Source organism: Bos grunniens, chromosome 7 (genome assembly GCF_055505025.1).
Source record: "Bos grunniens cultivar Pamir isolate PY7600 chromosome 7, Bosgru_T2T1.0, whole genome shotgun sequence".
Lineage (NCBI taxonomy): Eukaryota > Metazoa > Chordata > Mammalia > Artiodactyla > Bovidae > Bos > Bos grunniens.
Window position 1 is genome coordinate 75694573 of NC_141171.1, and position 21659 is coordinate 75716231.

The 21659-nt window shown below is 36.5% G+C and overlaps 1 long non-coding RNA gene across 7 annotated transcripts in view; it reads left to right on the forward strand.

The window, feature by feature from the left end:
* Window positions 1-21659, forward strand: part of LOC147369845 (uncharacterized) — a 460342-nt gene that overhangs the window by 269906 nt on the left and 168777 nt on the right. The window contains exon 3 of one of the 7 annotated variants that reach the window (XR_015168597.1): window positions 4411-5175. The exons of the other annotated variants lie outside the window; for them this stretch is intronic. This is a non-coding gene — a long non-coding RNA (uncharacterized LOC147369845). Of the gene's footprint in view, window positions 1-4410; window positions 5176-21659 lie in introns of those variants that run through there. 7 annotated transcript variants of the gene reach the window in all.

Here is a 21659-nt window from a genome sequence, read left to right on the forward strand (position 1 = left end):
GTGTATGGTGTTAGAAACTAGAAAGTGTTCTAGTTTCATTCTTTTACAAGTGGTTGACCAGTTTTCCCAGCACCACTTGTTAAAGAGATTGGCTTTAATCCATTGTATATTCTTGCCTCCTTTGTCAAAGATAAGGTGTCCATATGTGCGTGGATTTATCTCTGGGCTTTCTATTTTGTTCCATTGATCAATATTTCTGTCTTTGTGCCAGTACCATACTGTCTTGATGACTGTGGCTTTGTAATAGAGCCTGAAGTCAGGTAGGTTGATTCCTCCAGTTCCATTCTTCTTTCTCAAGATAGCTTTGGCTATTCAAGGTTTTTTGTATTTCCATACAAATTGTGAAATTATTTGTTCTAGCTCTGTGAAGAATACCATTGGTAGCTTGATAGGGATTGCATTGAATCTATAAATTGCTTTGGGTAGTATACTCATTTTCACTATATTGATTCTTCCAATCCATGAACATGGTGTATTTCTCCATCTATTAGTGTCCTCTTTGATTTCTTTCACCAGGGTTTTATAGTTTTCTATATATAGGTCTTTAGTTTCTTTAGGTAGATATATTCCTAAGTATTTTGTTCTTTCCGTTGCAATGGTGAATGGAATTGTTTCCTTAATTTCTCTTTCAGTTTTCTCATTATTAGTGTATAGGAATGCAAGGGATTTCTGTGTGTTGATTTTATATCCTGCAACTTCCAACTCTCATATCCATACATGACTACTGGAAAAACCAAAGCTTTGACTAGAGGGACCTTTGTTGGCAAAGTAATGTCTCTGCTTTTTAATATGCTGTCTAGCTTTGTTATAGGTTTTCTTCGAAGGAACAAGTACCTTTTAATTTCATGGCTGCATAGTGTGTAGAGTTAGCTAAATTACTTCTCTTTTCTGAGCTTGTTGCTGTTGTCCATCGATGGCCTTGTATAATAATAATACATGCTTCATAGTTTATTACCCTTTCTTGCCCACTGTGGTGCCCTCCATGAGGGCAAGTCCCACATCAGCCTTGGTCATTATTATATTGCTGCACTGTATCGAATTGAAAAATTATATATGCACTGCATGAATGAAATTTATGAGAATTAGAAGTGATATTTTAAAAAAGTTTGATGTCTTAACACCGAGGGTGAGAATTCTTATAAAATTAGGATATTCGAACCATAGCATGTGGTAGATAATAAGAATTATAATTCTATTTATTAAGAAATGTTATCATTACAATCATCAGACTCTGTCACCATATTTAGAAGTCTGGAAGAAAAGATGATGCTTCTAAATGTAGAAGAGAGGAGCCAATAGGCAGAAAGAATCTTATAAAAAAAACTCCTAAGGAATGGTGACTTCTTTCCTTCCTTTCTCTGTTCCTCTCTCCCTTTGTCTCTCCCTCACCCTTATCTATTTCTTTCCTTCTTTCTTTTTACTTGAAGAAAAAATTATATTGGAGTATAGTTGATTAACAGTGTTGTGTTAGTTTCAAGTGATTTGGTTATACATATATATGTCTGTTATTTTTCAGATTTGTTTCCCTTATTGGCTATTTCAGAATGTTTTGTATAGTTCCCTACACTATACAATAGGTTCTTGTTGGTTATCTATTTTATACGTAGAAGTGTGTACTTGTTAATCCCAAACTCCTAATTTATTCCTCCCCCTCCCCCCTTGTTAACCACAAGTTTGTTTTCTATGTCTGCGAGTCTATTTCTGTTTTGTATATAACTTCATGCATATCATTCATTTTCTGGGGGAGGGCTTCACATATGAGTGATATCATACAATATTTGTCTTTTTCTTTCTGACTTTACTTAGTATGACAATCTCTAGGTCCATTCATGTTGTTGCAAATGGCATTATGTCATTCTTTTTTTGGCCAAGTAATAATATTCCATTGAATGTATACATACCACATCTTCTTTATCCATTCACCTGTCGATGGACATTTAAGTTGCTTCCATGTCTTCACTGTTGTAAATGGTGCTGCTATGAATATTAAGGTGCTTTATCTTTTCAAATTATGATTTTTCTCCACATTTATGCCCAGGAGTGAGATTGCAGGATCATACATTAGGTCTGTTTTTACTTTTTCAAGGAACTACTGTACTGTTCTCCATAGTGACTATACCAATTTACATTCCCACCAAAAGTGTAGGAGGATTCCCTTTTCTGCACACCCTGTCCAGAATTTATTATATGTAGGCATTTTGATGATGCCCATTCTGACTGTTGTGAGGTGATTTTGTAGCTTTGAGAAATTTGTATTTCTCTAATAATTATCAATGTTGAACATCTTTTCAGTGAAGAAGTAGACTGAGACGGTTTATCCAGTGTAGCAAAGGGAGTTAAAATTAGAGAGGTAGGTAGGAGGGAGCTGTCAAGTCTTAAATTCCAGTGTCAAGTTTGGAGATTGGATTTTATCCAGTGTCTAGTGAGGAAGCAGCAGAGGATGAGATAGTTAGAAAGCATCACTGACTCAATGGACATGAACTTGACCAAACTCTAGGAGATAGTGGAGGACAGGGAAGCCTGGGTTGCTGCAGTCCATGGTTGGACGCAGCGAGTGAACGACAGGAGGTGTTGTTAGCATTGTGAAGAATTTAATAATTAAATAAAGAAGTTATCAGAGGTACATCTCATTATTTTAATATAGCTACACAGCTATTGACTATTAAATATATTCAAAATTTTGATATTTTGCCAGTGACAGTGACTTTTTATATAAAATTGTTGCTATTATAATTATCTTGCCAAAAACTGAGGTAAGTATGATAAAAAGTACAGCAGGCAAATCTTGAAAGTGGTTTACACTAGAGGCTATGGTGTGTTATGTGTGATCCCTGGCATCCTTTTATTTATTTTAATTGCAACCGAGGTGTTTGGGACATTTCTTCTGACCACTATATTAATGACTATCATAGTTAAGTTTACCTGGAAGCAATAGATATGCCCAAGGACACTTACTACTTTATAAAAAGTTCATCTCAGAGTGTTTTCTGGACACAATGAAACATTTGGGGTCTTGGTTAGGTCTCAAGAGTGTAGCAGAGTATAGTAAATGGACTTAGAAAATGCGGAATTGCTACATTTCAGATGGTTGCCATAAGTCATTTGTTACATGCTGACTGCATCCATAAAATACCTCAATTTTGTGCATTTCCTTAGGGAATGCCTTTCTTCCACATACAAATAAGAAAGAGATTGGTTTGGGAAGTTTGCAACAGATGATCAAGCAAGGTGGAAAATGCATGAAGGATGCAGAAACTGGGAACTCTTTATCATACAAATGCTTTCCCAGCCTTGCCTGTTTAGAAAGAGAAACTGACCAAACTCCAATCAGAATTTCCTATTTGTTATATTTCTAGGGACCTTATTGGCTTTCTTTGTGAATGGCGATTTGCAACTAAAATATGCAATTAGTTCATTTTTCTAAGCCCACAAAATTGTACAAGGTATCAATTATATAGCCAATGGAATAGTAGGACTGATTGCATATTTTGATGTGAAAATATTTAGGTTCCTTTCAAATTACTGCTTCTGCCCGGGGTCCTGAAGTGTATGAGAGTCTGTGAGCACCATGTAAGAATGGAGTCTATTTCCACAGCCCTCTGAATCTCCTGAAAATAAGCTCCGACAGACTTCAAAGACAAAAGTTCTGGTGGCTCATCTGATTGTAGGATCCCCCAGGCTGGGGAGCCTGATGTAGGGCTCACAGCTGTTGCTTTTTGGGGAGAACCTCTACAATTATAATTACCCTCCTATTTGTGGGTCGCCCAGCCTGGGGTATGGGTTCGTCTATACTGCAACTCCACTCCTCTTACCTGTCTTGGGGTTCCTTCTTTATATCGCTCATTGTAGAAGATCTTTTCTCTCGATTCTGATCTTCTCAGCAATAGTTGCTCTGTAAATAGTTGTAATTTTGGTATACCTGTGAAAGGAGGTGAGCAGGGTCTTCCTACTCTGCCATCTGGGCCCATTTCCAATTTTGCATGCATCCTGTCCAACTCTTTGCAGCCTCATGGACTGTAGCTTGCCAGGCTCCTCTGTCCATGGGATTCTCAGGCAAGAATCTTGGAGTGGGTCCCCTCCAGGGTATCTTCCCAACCCAGGGATTGAACCTGTGTCTCCTGCATCTCTTGCATTGGCAGGCAGATTCTTTACCACTGTGCTACTTGGCAAGCCATTTCTAATTCTAATTCATTTCCTGGAAAATAATTAGCATTTAGTAAATTCATATTTTAATGTGCGTCTTCCTACTATGGGTAAAAGCTCATGGATATAGTTTAAAGACTACCTTATACTGAATTCCTCTGGAGATAGGGGAAAATGTTGTTGTTCCTGAGTTGCTGAGTCATGTCTGACTCTTTACAACCTCATGGACTACAGCATGCCAGTTCATAACTGTTTTCTATTTTAAAGATCTCCTTCAAGGAAGCCTGTTGAAGAGCGGCTCACGGTTGGAGGAGGAGGTGACAGTTCTCAAGAAGTGTATTTTTGGTTTGGTAGAGAATTATTGTCTTGTACAGGACTTAAATCTCAAGTCTGTAGTAGGTGGTATGTGACTTAAGAGCCTTAAGGGAGGTGATTTGTCACTAAATGTCAAGTGTAACTCTTTCAAAGGGACTAACAAGTGAAGTGGAAATATCATATTATGTGCCATCTTTTTTCAGAAGATTCTAAATGAGCAGTTATTCTGAAGTGGAGTTGTAGGTTTAAGACTGGTTTTACCACTTATCTGGAATCTTGAAACATGCCACAGTGTTCATGGTTTCATTCCTTTGCAAGAGAATAATGAGGAAGCTTTGAGTTTTTACCTCTTTTGCAGAGACGATTTTCCAGGAAACTTGATTTTGCCAGTCCTGTTATTTTTGCGTCTGTCTTTATAGAAGTTACCATGGTGGCAGATGTCTGGAGAAAGTCCGGTAATTTGACTTTTATTACACATTATATTTATCTCTAAGGTAGTTTATCACTTTTTTATATCTTACGGGAAATTTGAGATTAAAGAAGCAATGGATTCCGTTTTCTTTTATTAGTTCACATTAGTAGTTGCACACGTATGCTGATGTTATCAATGATCATGTAACTAAATTATTTTACTGGTCTCATTAATGGTGTACAAGAGCCTGTAATTGTATAGAGTGCATAAAATGTATTGGTACATTTTGATCATTTTATTCAGCCTTGTGTTTGCTGCTGGAGTAAATGGATGTTAAAATTATATACTTCCAGTTGAGAAGGTATGGTGTTTTTACTGATTAAAACTGAATCATTTCTACTATCATCTCACAAATACCAGGAGTTCTACCAATAGAGGTACTATCATTTGCAGTATTCAGTGTTATTTTTTTTTAATGCAATTAGAGCAATAATAAATAGCATAACACTTCCTTTAAGGTGGGAGTAGTAGAGCCCATGAAAAACCACTGAGTATGATTTTTGTGGTAGATGAAAGGTGTCAAAGGCATCTCATAGTTTTGCCTTTTTTCCTCAGTGCACTTAGATTAAAGGTGTCAATTTATCTAAAGAATGTGTGCCCCAAAATTCATATGTTGAAACCTTAGCTCCAATGTGATGTTATTAGGACGTAGGACCTTTGGGAGGTAATAGGTCATGAGGGTGGAGCCCTCATGAATGAGGTTGCTGCTGCTGCTGCTAAGACACTTTAGTCGCATCCAACTTTGTGCGACCCCGTAGACGGCAGCCCACCAGGCTCCCCCGTCCCTGGGATTCTCCAGGCAAGAACACTGGAGTGGGTTGCCATTTCCTTCTCCAATGCATGAAAGTGAACAGTGAAAGTGAAGTCGCTCAGTCATGTCCGACTTTTAGCAACCCCATGGATTGCAGCCTACCAGGCTCCTCCGTCCATGGGATTTTCCAGGCAGGAGTACTGGAGTGGGTTGCCATTGCCTTCTCCGATGAATGAGGTTAGTACTCTTATAAGAGGAAGCCAGAGAGCTAGATATCTCTTTTTTTTTTTTTTTTTCTTTTGCTGTGTGATGACACAGCAAGACCACCACCATCTGTAAACCTAGTAGAGGTCTCTTCTCAAGAACCCAACTGTACTGACACGATGATCTTAAACTTCCAACCTGCAGAGTTTTGAGAAACAAATGTTTGTTAAACCACTCACTATATTATGATTTGTTTTAGCAGTCCAAACAAAATATATACTAGCAATACCTCAGTTTTAAACCTACCACCTTTATGTATGCATTTTGGAGTTTTCCCTCTAATTCTTAGTGATTTGGCAATGAGTACTATTAAGAGAGAACAGATTATTTGAGAAATACACATGGGATGTTAGGAACACTGTGATCCCCTATTTTTTTTTTTTAACACATATTGTTCACTAAGGGGGCTTGTATTATAAAGATCAGTAATCAGCCTGTGGTTAAATGAAACAACAAACAACATACGTTATAAGCGAAATTTCTTTTGCCTACTTTGGGACTCAGGCAAGATGATTAAGGTACAGAGAACCAAGATGGGAATAAAATCATTTTTTATTTTACACATATTATATTTTGAAAAAAAATAGTTTTATAATATTTTACATAGTTTATAACATTTGTTTACACACACACAGAAAAGCAATTTAAGGAAAAGGGAAAGCAGAATTAGCAAGATGATCTCTTTAAAGTATATGCTCAGGCAAATGAAAGAACAAATGTAGACAGTGGGCATAGATTTCCTATAATCCTGGCCCAGGTGCTGAGGCTATAAATTATATAAGTAGTCACATAACAAAGCAGCATGAAGCCCAGGTATGTTTACAAAGGACATTCACACCAGGCCCTGGCAACTTGAACCTAATTTCTACTGAGACCGGAATGACTGATGAAAGATGACTGCTGGCGGGTGTTATTTCTTTATCTTTAAAGAGTGACATATTGTGCAGCAATGCAAGATATCTAGAAGCTACTCTGGGTAAGCAGGCCAGATCTTAGTTTGCTCTCCAAACTACTTGAAGCTTTGTGTGCAGACCTGGTTTATCAGCACCCCAAGCAGATTGGCCCCTGTAGGGCACTCATCTGATTGTGGCCAATGTAATCATTGCTTCCAGGGGATTGTGAAATTTGACAAGCCCCGTGGTATGTTGGTCATTACTGAAAGGGAGGGTTTCACTGCACTCTAACTTCATGGTTTCCATAATTTTTTCTGGTTCTTTTCAATCTATGTCTGAGTTGTTCTTCCCAGCCCTCTCATTTTTTCCTTTGTTTTCTCCTTTCCTTTTTTGTCTTCCTTTGCTGTCTTCCCCTCCCTCTCTTTCTCTCAGTCTCTGTCCCTCCCTTTTATCTTTCCTCTCTCCCTCCCTCCCTCTTTCTTTGATTCTTTCCTTTCTCTTTTCCTCTTCCCCTTCTCTTTCTCTTTCTTTTTCTTTTGAGAGAGAATAAGAGAAACTAAGGATTCTTTCTCAAGGGTAAAAAAGATTAATTAATGTTGTATTCTAGGCCTTCCCTGATAGCTCAGCTGGTAAAGAATCCACCTGCAATACAGGAGACCCTGGTTCGATTCCTGGGTCGGGAAGATCCTCTGGAGAAGGGATAGGCTACTCCTGTATTCTTGGGCTTCCCTGTGGCTCAGCTGGTAAAGAATCTGCCTCCAATGTGGGAGACCTGGGTTCGATCCCTGGGTTGGGAAGATCCCCTGGACAAGGGAAAGGCTACCCACTCCAGTATTCTGGCCTGGAGAATTCCATGGACTGTATGGTCCATGGGGTCGCAAAGAGTCGGACACAACTGAGAGACTTTCACTTTCACTACAAGTTTAGCACAAGAACACTCACCAAACAAAATTGATTAGCTTTAATACTATAACCATGCATCAGGACAGCAGTATGTTTTACTTCCCTTTGCCTGAAAATCCCTTGCTTAATTTGCTCTTATTTCAGTTTAACAATAAATCTCCATCTTGAACAACATTTTGCTGTCCACCCCACCTTCTTTTTCTTCTTAGACTGCACACTGAAGGTGATAGTTGTATATTACAATCAATTTTTTGAATATTTCACATGAGAATAATCACACATAACCATGAAATAAGCTAATTTTATTATTCTTATAGAGGAGAATCAGTTATGGTAGGTTCTTATTATTTAAGTTGAGCAGAACTAGAGGGCAATTATTTTTAGGAGCATGTAAATGCTAAAAGTGGAAATGATTCATATGTATTCATAAACATTAACAGTGTTTATAATATTGGCTAGTAAGGGCTGTATCAAAGTCTTGATTATGTTCATAAAGATATCAGAAGAAAAAGAAAATAGCCTTGTATTTGCATTTTTATACTTAGGCTGATCAGTATTCTCAATCATCATGTAGATTATGGAGTAATTTTACATTTTCTCTTTTGTATGAACTCTTATTTATAAGTATAGACTTCCTTTTCCTGTTTTCATGTCAAAGTAACTTACAGTCTCATTGTAATATAGCAAACAGAACTAACTCAGAGGCAAAACAATTTTCCTAATAAGGTATTAAGCAACACAACAAAACACATTTTACAAATTCTTCCAACTGTCGAGATTCTTGTAATGCATCAAAATGAGAAACCACAATTGTGTTATTAATTAAGAAGAATAAAGTTACATTTGCTGAAACATAACATACTTTAACATCTTCAGGAAGAATGTTTCAGGAAGGAATGACAGTAAATTTCAATTAGAAAATAAATACTACACTATACATTTAACCGTTATAAAATGAAATATATGTAGCTTGACTGCTACTTTATTGAATGCAACCATATGTTTGTATGTTTGCCTCATCATCAAGAGGATAACTGATTTCAGGAGGATGCTGCTGTGATTTAGTCAAGGGGTGTTGTATAAATGTAGATTTTCTATTCTAGAGCAAAGTTTGGAAAACAATTTCTTGATCTTCTATGAAATTGAAGGTAATAGTTTTGATAAGCATTGAGTTGGAAGTCACTGTGATTTTGATGTGTGTCGTAGGGGTTAATGCTTCATTCTCAAGCTATTCTATGTCTCTATGTAGATCACTTTTGGAAAGCTCAGATCTAAATACCTTGGAGTTTTATAACAAAATACCGCAGACTGGGTAGATTAAACAATAGAAATTTGTTTTCTCATGAGACTGGAGGATAAAAAGCCCAAGTGAAAGTGAAGGTCACTGAGTCCTGTCTGACTCTTTGAGGCCCCATGTACTGTAGCCCACTAGGCTCCTCAATCCATGAAATTTTCCAGGCAGGAATACTAGAGTGAGTTTCCATTCTTTTCTCTAGGGGATCTTTCCAACCCAGGGATTGAACTCAGGTCTCCTACATTGCAGGCAGATGATTCTTTACTGTTTGAACCACCAGGGAAGCAAAAAGCCCAAGAATAAGGATAAAGGTTCTTGCTTCATCCTCACATTAGGGGGGCAGGAAGTTATTGAAAGACAGGATTAATGAAAAAGTAGATTTAATTAGGGACACTGGGATTGGATAAACAAAATATGAGTCTGGCCAGTAACTCCCATGCCAGGTATTCTTTGCTGCTGCTGCTGCTGCTAAGTCGCTTCAGTCGTGTCCAACTCCGTGTGACCCCATAGACAGCAGCCCACCAGGCTCCCCCGTCCCTGGGATTCTCCAGGCAAGAACACTGGAATGGGTTGCCATTTCCTTCTCCAATGCATGAAAGTGAAAAGTGAGGTGAAGTCGCTCAGTCGAGTCCAACTCTTCGCAACCCCATGGACTGCAGCCCACCAGGCCCCTCCATCCATGGGATTTTCCAGGCAAGAGTACTGGAGTGGGTTGCCATTGCCTTCTCCAGGTACCCTCTAGTGACTCCTAATGTCACATAAAATAAAACCCACTCTGTTAGAATGAAGATTTTTATGCTCTCATTTTACCCTGTTCACTCTTTGCAACCTCCAACCACTTGCTCTTCTGTATGCTCTTTGAAGAACTCACACCTTTTTCCTGCCTTTGGGCCTAGAATATCCTTTACCTGATTTTTTGTACAGCATCTTCCTTATCATTCAGGTTTTAACTCACATGTTACCTCCTCTGAAAAAGACTTGACAGCCATATCTAAATAGCTTATTCCTACTTTCTACCACTTACTGTTTGATCCCATTGCTTGGCACCATCACCCCTTTTCACAGCATTAACACTATTTTAAATTATGCTGTTTGATTATTTTTTCCTATCTTTCCCCTCCCCACCCATCTATGCTTGTCTTGAATAGAAGCTATATGAGAACAAGAGTCTTGTCTGTCTTGCTCACAGTATCCCCCCAAGACCCAGAAAGTACCTGACACAGAATGGACACTTCATGCACATTCACTGAATAAAGACAATTTTAGAATTGCTTTTAAGGTCTATTACTACTGAATAAAATATATATTCAGATATATTTTTGGATGTCTCCCTCCTCTTTGAATGTGACCCCAGGCCTCCTTGGGACAATGAGGGTAGAGGACCCCCTGAAAAATAAAGTGTTGGAAATATATTTGTATTCCTTTATCTCAAACCGCTTATTGAAACCCAGGAGAGAAGCTTAAAACACAAATCCTATTCTTTTTCAAAGAAACACAGTCTCTAATACCTTTGTGAATGTGTCATCTGAGATTTCAGACTTAAATGAATAATTTTTAGCTGTTTCCTATTCTTATTTTCCAGATATGAAAATATTTTAAGAGAGAAACTATCCACATGCCTCAGCTTGAAAGTGCATTACTGATACAAAAATACTTGCAAAGCAGAGTAATAGATAAAAACTCCATATAACTAGATTTTATTTGACAGTCCTGAGACTTTTTTCAATGACTGCACAAAAGCGTTAAATAGAAATGGCCTAGGGATAGGCGTTGAATCAATATGCACCAGTAAGTTTGTGAAATCAATTTTTTGCTCCTCAGATGCAGGAAAATTGATGTAACCGATGCTGTGTAACTCCTATTAATTGTCCACAGTGACAGAAAATTTATCAATTACTTATTGACTTCTTTTAGACTATGGGCAGATGCTATAGCTCCAAAGTGTATAATATAGAAACCTTCCCTAGCTGAATGAAGGTGTAACTACAAAAAAATCCAATTTTTAAATGTATACCTTTGTATTTGGTTTCACACCCATCTCTCTCTCTCCCACTCACATCTTGCCTCAGATGACGTTCTGCGTCTTAGAGATGTCTGTCCATTAAGGTTTATGATAGAAACCTTGCTAATAACATTAGCAGTAAATATTTTCTGATACCGTGAGCTAAGCCTTGTGCTAATCAATAATCTCAGGGATTGGTACAATTGTCCCTTCAGGTAGTATCAGAAAAACAATTAGGATGTACACTAGGCTTCCCAGGTGGCGCTAGTGGTAAAGAACCCGTCTTCCAATGCAAGCGACATAAGAGAGACAGGGCGGGTTCAGTCCCTGGGTCTGGAAGGTCCCCTGGAGGAGAAAATGACAACCCACTCCAGTATTCTTGCCTGGAGAAGCCTATGGACAGAGAAGCCTGGCCGGTTGCAGTTCATGGGACTGCACAGAGTTGGACACGACTGAAGTGACTTAGCACACAGGATGTACTCTGCTATAAACCATGAAAATTTCAAAAACAGAAGCTCAAGCAGTTGAGTTGGGGAGAAGGAGCCTGGTGGACTACAGTTCATGGGCCTGAAAAAGAGTCAGACACAACTGAGCAACTAAACAACAACAGCAAAAAAACAGTGTCCAGGGCAGATGCTTTTACTACACGGTGCGGTACGAAAGCCCTTGATCTTCCTACTTTGCCATCCTATCCATGATGTGTGATGTGCTTCATCATCCATGTAGGGCTCCTATTTCTCCAGGTGTGATGTCCACATTCTAGATCCCTGATGGTTCAGTGGACAAAGAATTCTCCTGCAGTGCAGGAGACAGTGGGGCTGCAGGTTTGATCCCTGGGTTGGGAAGATCCCCTGGAGAAGGAAATGGCAACCCACTCAGTATTCTTGCCTGAAAAATCCCATGTATATGGGGTCGCAAAGAGTCAGACACAACTGAGCGAGTAAGTGTGCACGCACGTAGAGGGGAACCATGAAGAACACAGGTCCAGAATGAAATGCCAGCGGACCCTGGCCCTGTTTGAAAGACTTCATGGAAGCTCCTCTCAGGGACTCCTTTTTACTTCTCAGTGACTAAAGCTAACTTAGGGAAAGCCAAACATTAACTTGGCACATTGATGCCCCAAACTAATTGCCCTTGATAGCTAAAGACAAGGAGAGAACAGATAATGAGTAGGTAATTTATAGCGTCTGCCTCTGAGACTCACACTAGGTACTAAGTGACTTGCCAGAGTCATAAGACAAAGGAAAGGAAGGCAGACAGTGCTTTGAGGACCCTCTCTCTGCGGTTTAAGGAATAATGGTTCTGTTGGTGTTTGCTTTGTGATTTGAACATGAAGCTGCTTGACAAAAAGTATGAGGACTGTTGATTTCAAAAACTCTTTGGGATAGACAAATTTTACATATTTGTTATTGATCAGGATAGAAGTAAAATACCTTAAAACACTGGTAACAGGCCCCAAATTAGAAATGAAACTCATGAATTTAATACTGTATCTTGTTCTACTCTAGGTATTCATTTTTTTCCCACTGTAATGTGCACAGGTATGGCAAATATGGTTATGTAGTCTTTCTTTTCCAGTCTTTAAAAATACATGCAGTTTAATGAAATGGGCTACATTTAATTTCTAAACATTTTCCATGTTTCACTTTTTAACTGAAAAGAAATAATTGTCAAAACATTAAAAACAATCTAAAATTCTAAAATAGAAGACACATTAATAGAGTCACGATGCTTTTCCTGTGCAGAGGGGATTAGCTGGGTTGAGGGAGCTTAAATGTCTAGTTTAAGGTTACTTTGGTAATAAATCAATAGAACAAGTTTTGACCTAAAATCCATGTATTTTTCTTTTCATTAGATTTGTTAGAATTTATTAACCTCATTTTTTTAAAAAAGCTTACTGTTTCCTTACTGTTTCTGCCATTTTTTAGAGTGTTTAATATGTTATTCTTTGTGAGGAGCTCAATTAATGTTCAGTTCAATCACTCAGTCATGTCCAACTCTTTACGACCCTATGGACTGCAGCATGCCAGGCTTTTCTAACCATTTCCAACTCCCAGAGCCTGTTCAAACTCACGTTCATCAAGATGGTGATGCCATCCAACAATCTTATCCTCTGCCACCCCCTTCTGCTTTCAGTTTTTCTCAAAATCAGGATCTTTTCCAGTGAGTCAGTTCTTCATATCAGGTGGCCAAAGTATTGGAACTTCAGCTTCAGCATCAGTCCTTCTAATGAATATTCAGGACTGATTTCCTTTAGGATTGACTGGTTGGATCTCCTTGCAGTCCAAGGGCCTCTCAAGAGTCTTCTCCAACACCGCAGTTCAAAAGCATCAGTTCTTTGGCGCTTGGCTTTCTTTATGGTCCAACTCTCACATCCTTACATGACTACTGGAAAAACCATAGCTTTGACTAGAAGGAACCTTTGTCGACAAAGTAATGTCTCTGCTTTTTAATGTGCTTTCTAGGGTGGTTATAGCTTTTCTTCCAAGGAGCAAGTATCTTTTAATTTCATGGCTGTAGTCACCATCTGCAGTGATTTTGGAGCCCTAAAAACAAAGTCTGTCACTATTTCCGTTGTTTCCCCATCTATTTGCCATGAAGTGATGGGACTTTATGCCATGATATCAGTTTTGTGAATGTTGAGTTTTAAGCCAACTTTTTCACTCTCCTCTTTCACTTTCATCCAAAGGCTCTTTAGTTCTTCTTTGCTTTCTGCCACAAGGGTGATGTCATTTGCATATCTGAGATTATTGGTATTTCTCCCTTGACTCCAGGGAGAATCCACCTTGATTCCAGCTTGTGTTTCATCCAGCCCAGCATTTCACATAATATACTCTGCATATAACTTAAATAAGCAGGGTGACAATTTGCAGCCTTGATGTACTCCTTTCCCAATGTGGAACCAGTCTACTGTTCCATGTCCAGTTCTAATAAAACTGTTGCTTCTTGACCTGCATATGTATTTGTCAGGAGGAGGGTAAGGTGGTCTGGTATTCCCATTTCTTTAAGAATTTTCCACTGTTTTTTGTGATCCACATAGTCAAAAGTTTTGGTGTAGTCAATAAAGCAGAAGTAGATGTTTTTCTGGAATTCTCTATTTTTCTGTGATGCAACAGATGTTGGCAATTTGAACTCTGATTCTTCTGCCCTTTCTAAATCCAGCTTGAACATCTGGAAATTCTCAGTTCACATACTGTTGAAACCTAGTTTGGAGAATTTTGAGCATTAATTGCTAGCATGTGAGATGAATGCAATTGTATGGTAGTTTGAGCATTCTTTGGCATTGCCTTTCTTTGGGATTGGAATGAAAACTGACCTTTTCCAGTCCTGTGGCCACTGCTGAGTTGTCCAAATTTGCTGGCATATTGAGTGCAGCACTTTCACAGCATCATCTTTTAGAATTTGCTATAGCTCAACTGGAAATCCATCACCTCCACTAGCTTTGTTCGTATTGATGGTTCCTAAGGCCCACTTGACTCCACACTCCAGGATGTCTGGCTCTAGGTGAGTGATCACACCATTGTGGTTATCTGGGTCATTAAGATCTTTTTTGTATAGTTCTTCTGTGTGTTCTTGCCACCTCTTCTTAATATCTTCTAGTTCTGTTAGGTCCATACCATTTCTGTCCTTTATTGTGCCCATCTTTGCATGAAATGTTCCCTTGATGTCTCTAATTTTATTGAAGAGATTTCTAGTCTTTCCCATTCTGTTGTTTTCCTTATTTCTTTGTATTGATCACTGAGGAAGGCTTTCTTATCTCTCCTTGCAATTCTTTGGAACTCTGTATTCAGGTGGATATATCTTTTACTTTTCTCCTTTTCCTTTTGCTTCTCTTCTTTTCTCAGCTATTTGTAAGGCCTTCTCAGACAACCATTTTGCCTTTTTGCATTTCTTTTTCTTGGGGATGGTTTTGATCACTGCCTCCTGTCCAGTGTCAAGAACCTCCATAGTTCTTCAGGCCATCTGTCTGTCAGATCTAATCCCTTGAATGTATTTGTCACTTCCATTGTATAATTGTAAGGGATTTGATTTAGGTCATACCTGAATGGTCTAGTGGTTTTCCCTACTTTATTCAATTTAAGTCTAAATTTGGCATGAGGAGTTCATGATCTGAGCCATAGTCAGCTCCTGGTCTTGTTTTTGCTGACTGCATAGAGCTCTTCCATCTTCAACTGCAAAGAATATTTTTTTATTTCTGCAAATAATTCTGCAAAGAATCAATTAACGTTAGTTTAATAAATAAAAATATCCAGTCTGGTTATTGTTGTTATATAGGAGATACATGCATGTATGTATCTCATGCTGTGTTACACTCTTAAAAATTATAACCAGTTAATTTGAGATAGGATACATTTATCCTACAGTTCACTCATTTTAAATTATACAGTTCAACATATATTCATAGATTTGTACAGCCTTCACTACTGTCAGGTTTCAAAACACTTTCATCACTTCAAAAAGTAATTTTGTTTCAATTAGCAGTCATTCTTTATTCTTGGATTCCCCCTCCTCCTTCCTGGGCAACTGCTAATCTTTCTACTTCTGTAATTGTGCCTGTTTTGGACATTTCGTAGAAGGGAGTCATATGCGATCTTGTGTAACAGGCTTCTTTCACTTAGTATGTAAGTTTCATCCCAGTTGTAGCATGTATCAGCACTTCATTCACTTTATGGCCTAATAATATTCCATTGTATGTATGTATGTGTATATGTATGTATATATATATATATATATACCACATTTTATTTATCCTCAGTTGATGGACATTTTGGTTGTTTTTACTTATGGGGAGTAGTATATATGAGTATTATGAATAATACACTCACGTACAAGTTTTTTTATGGATGCATGTTTTTATCTCTCTTGATTTTATACCTTGGAGTGGAATTGCTGGAGCATATGGTAACTTTACATTCAACTTTTTGAAAAAACCGCCAGGTTGTTTTCCAAAGTCCCTGCACTGTTATGTATTTCAATAAATACTTTATGAGGGTTCAATTTACCATTGTTTTAATGCTATTTATTATTTATATGTACTTTCCTACAAACACTGTATAAATTTAGAGGAAAGTATTCCTGATACAGTTTTCAAAGAAAGAAAATCCATTCTCCTTGGAAAAAAGTCCAGATTGGTCAGGAGAAGATTCTGATGAATGAGATCAGTTAATGAGATCAGGAATGACTGGAATCTCCCAAAGAGGGTATGAGAAAGGGCACTGTGAAATGCCCAAAGACATGCTTAAATAACTGAGGACAAGGATTCATACATGAAGACTATGGTGTTTTCAAGCTCTCAAGAGAGGTGGAGTTTGGTTTAGTTACTTTATGTCAGAAAATTCCCAATGAAATAAACACCTTGAAATTTTGTAGTATTTTTTTAATAGCCATGAACAAGTCGAGAAATATTATTGGTTGTTGAAGTTGAGCAGAAATGGGATCTACAAATTTACATTTAGTGAAAGACTCCGAGTTTGCCCTATAAAATCTCAGCATTTTAATCAGGGTTGTATGAAAATTTCCTGGAGAGAATATGCAAATTAAAATTCATTTTCAAGATTTGTTGTTGGAAGCTTGACCGATTGGATTAATGTAGAAGGTGTTGGAAAAAATGGCATTTTAAGTTCAAAATGGCAGAATGTAGGCACATAGCATCTTTAGTGAAAGCCTGCTGCTGCTGCTGCTAAGTCACTTCAGTCGTGTCTGACTCTGTGCGACCCCATAGACGGAAGTCCACCAGGCTCCCCTGTCTCTGGCATTCTCCAGGCAAGAACACTGGAGTGGGTTGCCATTTCCTTCTTCTACCAGGAAGGAAAAACTATCTCAAAATGCACTGAGATCTATCCTTGACCAAGCTGTATGTTTGGATTCTTTGAAGTTTGAGATGTTATAAGGTTAATTTTTTGCTGCAAGAAAGAGAAGTGTAGCAGCAATGACAAAAATAGAGAATTAATAATGATCTCAAAATAAATTTTTAATATTTAAACAGGTACTATGGGATAGTGTTTATGTTTATCTATAAATATTATGTCATTCTATGCTAAAGGTAAATTCCTCCTATGGAATATATATGTTTTCAAGAGAAAGTTTCCTTAATAAGCAAAGAACAAAGTTTTACTTTGTTGTTATTTTTGCAATCTTGTTACCCATCTTCCTGCTGGATTTATTTATAAGTTCATGTAGTGACTTTTGTAATAATGTGTTACTTAAATTAGAAAATACCCTTTTCCTCTCCTTTGTTTGCTTAAAAGACATCTCCCTCTTCTTTTTTCTTTCATCAGAAGACAATTAAGATATTGTTCATAATTTTATGTCTACCTATCCTTCCTCTTTTTATCTATGGCCTCTTTTGAATACTCCTTTGAGGCACTAAATCCATTTAATACCTTTGCTATGAATGCACACTAACACCTTGTTAAGTCAGACCATTAAGCTTTTATCATTTGCCAATTTTTCATGCCTTCTAGTGTATATAGGCTAAATTTCACAAACTGATTGAAAAGTAATCCTTAGTAATTAGATATTAATTACTTAGATAATATCTAAGTAATCCTTAGATATTACTAAAAGTAATTATTAAAAAATAATTATTGCTAAAAGTAATTATTAAAAAAGTAATCCTTAGATATTAATGGTAGCAAATTATATCTATGACACTCTTGTAGAACAGTAGAAATCATCAGCACTTAAGCTTGAGGTACAGGATATATAATATATTCAGAAGAAATTAAAAACAGGTATTTCAATGCACAGTTCATTGGTGATGAAAGAAATTCATAATGTATGTAGAAATAATTGATTAAATTCGTACTTAGAGGAGAGATGGAGATGGAGTTAAATGTGAGTTACTTAGGAGAAAATCCTTTTATTTAAAAGTCTTGGGAATACCAAATAAAAAGCAGAGTCAGTAATTTAAAAATAGCATCAATAATAGATGCTCTGCATAAAAGGAAAGTGGCCAAATCAAGTCAAGTTATGAGATGTTTCAAAGTGAATAGAGCTACATATGGGTGCAAAAGTACACATGTGGATGTCAATAATGGTTTCAATGAAATGTTGTGTTGTGGGTCTGTTCTCATGTGTTTGGGGATTATATATGTGAAATGAAAGCCACCGAAAAAATTAAATATGTAATTTTCCCATAGGACTCCTCAAAAATATTTTTGGATAAGAAGTTCTGTAGCTCTTGATGTAATTTATATTTATATTCTATTATTCGTATACTGTCTTAAGAAATTACTTTTAGTAATCTATATAATGAAATTATAAAGTTATTCCAAAATAAATCACTGGCCATTTTGGATGGTAATAAGGGATAAGTTAAGATCCCTGTGCAATGTATGGAATTCTTAGAAGTTTTTCTGATTTATTTTTACTTTTTAGGTCCATTTAACTACTGTGGTAAGTGATAGTACTTTTGCTCTTTCATTTCAGAAAATAATATATATTTAACCCTATCATTTTATGTTTATATGGGTTTATATGTAGCTTATCATACAAACCACATCACTTTTTAAGAGTAAAATGGGAAAGGCACTATTAATAATTAAGACAGAAAAATACGTATAGAGTAGGACTTTACGCAAATTAAGATATATAGTCACTTTCTGTATATAAATGTGAGTCATAACAAAATTTCATATTTAACTTGATTTATCCAAACTAAAAACCACCAAAATGCTCACCAGCTGTGGAATGGATAAATAAGTAGTTATATAATAGACCACCTGTATTTATAGAATGCTGTATGTATACAATGGAGCTCTATATAACAAGGAAAAACAATGGAGTACTACTATGTGCAACAGCATGGATGAAACAAACATAGATTGAAGTGAGGAGGCAAATATTCAAAATGGATGAAACTAATATTTAATAAAGTGAGCATAATACTCTTAAGAGTATTAATAAAACAAGAGGACCCCTGATGTTCCAGAAATATTGATCTGTTTGGTAAATACATATTTATACATGTATATAATTCATTGTCTGATGACTTGGGCACTATACTGAATTAAATAAATGAACAAAAAAGCAGAAACAGATGCATAGATACAGAAAACAAACAGATGGTTCCCAGAGAGGTGGTTGGTGAGGGGATTAGTGAAATAGGTGAGGGAAATTAAGAAGTACCAATTTTCAGTTGCAAAATAAATGAATCACAGGATGAAATGTACAGTGTGGAGAGCTTAGTCAATAATACTGTAATATCTTTGTATGGTGACAGATGGTAACTAGACTTATCCTGGTGATCATTTGTAATATATAGAAATACTAAATCACTTATATTGTACACCAGGAACTAACATAATATTGTAGGTTAATTACACTTTAAAAACCAACCAACTTACAAACTCACAGAGAAAGAGATCAGATTTGTGATTATTAGAATTGGGAGGAGGGGGAATTGGATGAAGGTATTCAAAAGGTATGAACTTGCAGTTATGAGATAATTATTAGGGATGTAATGTACAACATGATTAATTAACACTGCTGTAGGTTGTATAGGAAGGTTAAGAGAGTAAATTCTAAGAGTTCTCATCACAAGGAAAAACATATTTTTTTTTCTTTTATATCTATTTGAGATGATGGATGTTCATTGAGTTACTTGTGGTAATCACTTCATGATGTATGTAGGTCATACATACAGTACTTTAAACTTATACAGCACTGTATGTCAATTATATCTCAATAGAACTTGAAGAATAAAACAAAACATAATGTTAAACAAATATAGAGAAGTAATGGTAGTCCTAGGCATACAAAACACTGTTATCAGACGAAGGTAAACAAATGCTAGTCAGACAAAAAAAGAAAAAGAAAAATGAATATGCTTACTGCCTGGCTCTCTGTCATGTCTAATCTCCTTGTGATACCACCCAGAGGTACCTTGCCAGCTAATCTTAAACTTCTGGAGTCAAAGATGCTTCCTCTTCTTCATTTAATTGAGTTTTGTTCTTTCCCATATTTATGGATTTGCTCATGCTGAACTGTTACTTAAATACCCTTTCCTTTAATAACTCCCTATCAAAATCTTCCTCTTTCTTCAAAACCCGTCAAAAGCTTTGTATGAGTCTCCCTTAGGCACACTTGGAGGGCTTGCCTCTGTTTTGCATTTTATAGCCAACTTTGGCCCATATTTCTTTTTTCCAGTTTTTACATCCTTCATTGAGTCTTAGGCTTGGAGAAGAGAATATGTTGGTGCCTGAAACCAAAGCTTTGTTCTAGAAAAAACCATCCCATAATTTCTCAGATATTGGTCCTTTTCATAGTGTGACTTCCAATGAAGGTGTTTTGTATCCCTATCAAAAGTCCTTCTTTTAGACTAAAACTCCTTTTAGATGAGAAAAAGAGAAGAGGGGAGGGCATATCTTATTCATCTCTGCATTGCCCATAATGCCTCAGCAACAGTAAAAATAGATAATAAATGCAGTGAATTGAAATAAATTCATTTGGTTGAATTGCTTGAAAATTTTATGTGGGGAAAATATAATGGATTTCACAATTTGGCTAACAATAGGTGGCTGATAAAATTAGTGCCTTTAATAACTCAAGTTCATTGTAGAGGAAATACACCACCTATAATTTTAGCTTTTCCCCAATAAGATGACTTCCCAAGGTTTCAGCAAAGCCTGTGCGAATTAAGTTAATGTGGTGCAAATGATTTCTGCTTCCATCAGTTTTAAACATGATTCCTCTTACTATTGGAGGTATACTTTTGTATTCCATAATACTTTCTTTCCACATGTCCATGTACTATCCTGGAAGTGAGTATATCTTGTGCCAGATTCACTCTGAATTAGATTCAAGTCACAGAACACTTTTGGGGGGTTAATTTATAAATTTCAAATTAGATGGACTCTTAGGTCTTCCCTTGTATTATCATTTATCTTCAGCTGTTATTGAGATTTGTATTAGTATACATCAAAGATGATCTGTCAGATACAATTAGATTCTACTGTATTATGTAATGCTTCAGACTTTCTTAATATTTTATACTCAGTGTTATATTTAGACAGAATCCCAAGTTCAGTGTATGTAAAAACTCACATATAAATATGTGACATTAAAAATAAGAACAGGTATACTTGCACATTTGATTCAATATACAAATCATTTAATGAACCAACTAAATAAAATTCATAGTTCCTTTTTTTTGTTTTGTAGATACAGTTATTCAGCATGTTTTATGATAAAATATAATCATGAAATCATCTTTATCTGAGAGTTTTATGTTCTTCCCTTATAGAAATTATTCTACTTTTTAAACAAGTAAGTAAATGAAAATTCACAAAGAATACTTACTGTAAACTGTGAAGTCCCTTTCAGTAGACATATGACAACAAAAAGTGTATAACCATCTATTAGAGAAGCTATTCAGATAGTTGCTACATTGAATAAGAGGTTGGTCTTGAGGGTCTCTTAGAATACTTACAACTTGATGTATTTGAGAAGAAAACAGGTGTCACAGAATTGAGATTTTTTTTTAAAAAGAATGGTGTATGTTGAGTAGTACACTTCTATTAATAAAAGCCCCAGTTTATTGAGCACATAACTATTTTCACTTGCTAAATAGATTTAAATTACTCTGTGATGATCATCATAAAATAAATACCAAGTTTACA